The sequence below is a fragment of the Entelurus aequoreus genome, linkage group LG03, assembly GCF_033978785.1.
Source record: "Entelurus aequoreus isolate RoL-2023_Sb linkage group LG03, RoL_Eaeq_v1.1, whole genome shotgun sequence".
In the NCBI taxonomy this organism is placed as follows: Eukaryota; Metazoa; Chordata; class Actinopteri; order Syngnathiformes; family Syngnathidae; genus Entelurus; species Entelurus aequoreus.
Window position 1 is genome coordinate 17,536,325 of NC_084733.1, and position 5,299 is coordinate 17,541,623.

Here is a 5,299-nt window from a genome sequence, read left to right on the forward strand (position 1 = left end):
CCAAAACATTTTTAAAAAAATCGGATAAAGAAAATAAACAGTTTTATTATATGATTATTATTTGAGACTTAAAGTCTATTGGAATTTATTATTGTTCACCGAGTTTATTTACTGGTTCAAGTCAGTCAAAAATAAGGATTACATTTTTCCCCCAGACAAACTGATGCACTTTTAAATTGTCTGTTACAGACTAAAAACAATGTTAATAAAGTTATCGACTGTATTTTTTAGTATGAAATAGTTCAAGTTGGTCAGAAAAAAAACAATTGTTTAAATAAGGATTACATGCGCCCCCCTCGACCCCGAAGGGAATAAGCGGTAGAAAATGGATGGTTGTTTTGTTTTTGTTTTTTTCAGACAAATTGATGCACGTTAAATATTTTCTGTCACAGACTAATAAAATTATGGTAGTTTATGTTATGTTTTCTTTAATGTTAATAAAGAGACAATGTTATGCAGAGGTGTACTTATAAACATTTTATAGACAAATGATACTATTTATAGTCATGGTGAGAGTGGGGAAGGTGCAAAATGTCCTCTTCATAGGAGAGAAATGTACTAAAAAGCGTGAGTTCCGTGGGCGCATTTCAATTTCTTACACACACTTGTTATTTCATATGCTGACCAGAGGGGGAGCACTTGTTATTTCATATGTTGACCAGAGGGCGGAGCACTTTTAAAACCGACACACGGTCAATTTGAAAAATCCCCCTGTTTTGGGACCACCCTAATTTCTAATTTTGATAGATTTCACCACCACAGGTGCAAATGTGACATTTTCTATTAGATGCGATGCTTTTCTGTCCTAACTTGTTCACCGGTCCTCATATGGAAGGTACAAAAATGTTCCTTGTTGATGTCTCAAGAAGGGTACACACACACACACGCGCACAAAGTAACAATAAAAACCCCAGATCCTTTTATGGAATCATATAGTTTATTTAATCAGCTATATTTGTTTATGGTAAACTTTACGTATAGGTCACTCTGCGTTTACCTGAGAGGTCCAGCATCATTAGTTCCTGTAGTGATTACTACCAATTATAAGACCGATGACAACAGATTTGGTCAATGGAAATCACAGTGATTGGAGAACGCACAGATCAGCTACAATTTGACAAGTTTGCTGCAAGTTGCCATCAGGAAAAGTTCTGGTGTTGAAACAACGTAAGCGAGGCTCGGCCCGTGTTTGGCACAATCCTCCCAGCTGTCATTTTGCTAATTGAGTTCAGCGGGCGCATCCATGTCTCCCCGGAGGGACGCGAGGACTTTTTTTTTTTTTTGTGGGGGGATTAGATTGACTTCAGGGGACAGTTTTCCACTCCAAGTGTGGCCACCCTGCGCACTGCTGGGCCATGTTGTCCCAACAGGACTGTCATCCCAACAGGACTGTCATCCCCCCCACATCCTCTATACACTCACTCCCACTAAGGACATTTCAATCAGGTTTGAAAAAAAAATCCAATCTTGAGGAGTTGGTGATTAAAAAGTGTAGCATGAGAACATTCTGGTAATCTTTTAAACATCTTTGGCTTTTTTTTGTAAAAAAAAAACAAACAAAAAAAAGCCAATTCGTACAAACAGATTTTTTTTCCCCCCAATTATCTTTTTCTGTCCTATTTAATACATGGAGACGTTTACTTTAGTGAGCACCAAGGCAGCACAAAACAATTGATTCACATCTAAATCGCAAATCTTCATCCCGATTCTATTTCGATTCATAATAATATTTTTTTTATTTGAATATAAAAATCAATTTTCAAAAAAGACCAGAAATAGCTTTTCTAACCTGTAATCTGTTGTGAACACATTTTGTTATAGTTATTATGCCAAATAAGGGTGCACAAAAAATAATTTGTGTTACATCCAGATCACGATTATTCTTCATCACGATTCTAAATAGGGTCATAAACTTCCAATATTGATTAAAAACTTTTTTTTTTTTAAACTTTTTTAATGAGAATCAATTTTCAAATAGATGTTTTGAAGCCATCGCCATGCAACCAGAAGCTGTTCTCACCTGTAAACTATTTTGGAAAATTTTCCTTAGAATTTTTTTTTATATATTTATTTATTTACAGACAGACAACATTTTGTATTACATTATTGTTTCTTTTGTTGATATCAAAAGAAACAATAATTATTATACCAAATAAGTAATTAAATAATTGTTATACCATATAAGTGTGCACAAAAAAAATCGATTCACATCCAAATTGTGATTCTTCTTTTATCCGATTCTAAATAGATTGATCTTTTTTGTTTTTTTTAATAAAGAACAATTTTTTTTTTTTTTAAATTAGGAATTGATTTTCAAAAATACATTTTTAAGTCTTATAATTATACCAAATAAAAGTGCACAAAAAAATCGATTCAAATCCAAATCGAGACTTTTCTTCATCCCGATTTTAAATTGATTCATAATGTTTTCTTCTTTTATCCGATTCTAAATAGATTGATAATTAAAAAAAAAATCAATTAAGAAATGTATTTTTTATTAGGAATTGATTTTCAAAAATAAATTTTTCGGTCTTATAATTATACCAAATAAAAGTGCACAAAAAAATCGATTCACATCCAAATCGTGACTATTCTTCATACCGATTTTAAATTGATTCATATTTTTTTCTTCTTTTATCCGATTCTAAATAGATTGATAATTTAAAAAAATGTAATTAAGAATTTTTTTTTTTTAATTAGGAATTGATTTTCAAAAATACATTTTTAGGTCTTATAATTATACTAAATAAAAGTGCACAAAAAATCGATTCACATCCAAATCGTGATGAATCTTCATCCCGATTTTAAATAGATTCATAATTTTTTCTTCTTTTATCCGATTCTAAATAGATTGATAATTTAAAAAAATTGAATGAAGACATTTTTTTTTTTTAAATTAGGAATTGATTTTCAAAAATAAATTTTTAGGTCTTATAATTATACCAAATTAAAAAGTGCACAAAAAATCGATTCACATCCAAATCGCGATGAATCTTCATCCCGATTTTAAATCAATTCATAATTTTTTGAATATTTGATTGGGAGAATAAAACTTTTTTTTTTTTTTTTTTTTTTTTAGGAGTACATTTTTTTAAATAGGTTTTTAAGCCATCTCCATGCAACCAGAAGGAGCTTTTCTCACATGTAAACTGTTCCTCATAATTATTATACCAAAATAAGTGTGCACAAATTGTGATTCTTCTTTATCCCGATTCCAAATAGATTGATACATTTAAAAAAATCTAAGATTTTAAATCGATTCATAATTTTTTGAAAAATCGATTGGTAAAAAAAAAATCAAAAAAATTTAAGAATACATTTAAAAAATATGTTTTTAGGCCATCTCCATTCAACCAGAAGGAGCTTTTCTAACCTCTAACCTGTTTTGGAAAAGTTTCCTTATAATTATAACAAGTAAGGATGCACAAGGAAAATCGATTTACATCCAAATTGCAAGTCTTCATCTCTATTCTAAATAGATTCATAATTAAAAAAAAAAAATCAATTAAAACAAGAAGAATCCATTTTTTAAAATATATTTTTAGAGGCATCACCTTGCAACCGGAAGAAGCTATTCTAACCTGTTTTGAAATAGTTTCAATATGATATTTATACCAAATATAATATTGCAAGAGTCGGTTTGAATTAAGAATCGTGTTGAATGGAGAATTGAATCGTCACCCAGGAGTCGTTAGGTGCCTAAAGATTCACGCCCCTAGGGACAACTCTCCAGACATGCCTGTGACTGACGGAACCTTGCATGTGCAGGTTTGATGAAGTTGTATGGCTTTGCTCCATCCGGGGGACGCACCCGACACAGGTAAGACACCAACTGTATCAGAAAAATAATTAAATACAGACAATGGCGTAGTTCTAACGGAATAAAAACAAAAAAATACAAATTAATGACAAGGTAAGTTTAAAAAAAAAGTGCCATATTTGCTTCTAATACGTCAGAAAAAGGACAAACTGCTCATCTTTACTCTAGGCTGGACTGTACTATATGTTGCCCGCTTTCCCCCCAACCACTGAGGTGTTGTTGGCAAAAGAAGGTCCGAGCTGGGGTGGCGGAGGATGTGACTGACAAACCACTGCTACCTGCTCGTTGCTTGAGCTCCAGAAACGACGTTAATGTTAAAGTCCTCAGCGCCGGACTGTGTACAGTCGTCCCTCGCTACATCGCGCTTCAAAATACAGCAACTTCACTACATAGCAGGTTTTTTTTAAAAGCATATTCTACATATTTTTGGCCGAAATTAAGTGTTAAATTAAGCCTTAGATAGGTTTTGTATGTACAGCAGTACCTAAACCTACCTACACACTTAATTGGTTCGGTGATGAAGCTCTTAACTCAAAACACTTGTATCTCGAGAAAAGCCTTATCCCTGCAGCTATAGCCACCCTAAGCAGCAAGCCCGGCCGACCTGTCTGACAAGCCTGTAAATGTGTTGGTCATGTATGATGTCTTTTTGTTATTTTTGTTTGTGATGTGTTATGTCTATCGTTTAAATGTACGGCAGTGAAAATGAATTTCTCCAACGGGGACCAATAAATCTAAATCTAATCTCAAATCAATGTCTCCCACTGAAATGATTTAAAATCAATGTGTTCATACTGCAAGTATTGTATCTATTACCCACCAGCTGTTTAATTGCAACGTGCATCTTAGTTGTAGTTTTCATTAACAAAGTTGGAGGTGTTAAAATTGTCGCTAATGCTAATCAGTAGCATGTCAATAGTAAAGGCAATGTATATTAGATTCAAGCTAGCGCATCTTTGGCAAAGTAAAGTCTTACTTTATGTACAGTACAGGCCAAAAGTTTGGACATTTTCTCATTCAATGGGTTTTCTTTATTTTCATGACTATTTACATTGTAGATTGTCACTGAAGGCATCAAAACTATGAATGAACACATGTGGAGTTATGTACTTTACAAAAAAGACAGGTGAAATAACTGAAAACATGTTTGTTTATTCTAGTTTCTTCAAAATAGCCACCCTTCGTTCTGATTACTGCTTTGCACACTCTTGGCATTCTCTCCACGAGCTTTAAAAAGCACACCTGTGAAGTGAAAATCATTTCAAGTGACTACCTCTTGAAGCTCATGGAGCAAATGCCAAGAGTGTGTGAGAAAGTAATCAGAGCAAAGGGTGTTTGTTTTGAAGAAACTATAGAATATAAAACATGTTTTCAGTTATTTCACCTTTTTTTTTTTGTTAAGTACATAACTCCACACGTGTTCATTCATAGTTGTGATGCCTTCAGTGACAATCTACAATGTAAATAATAATGTTGTAT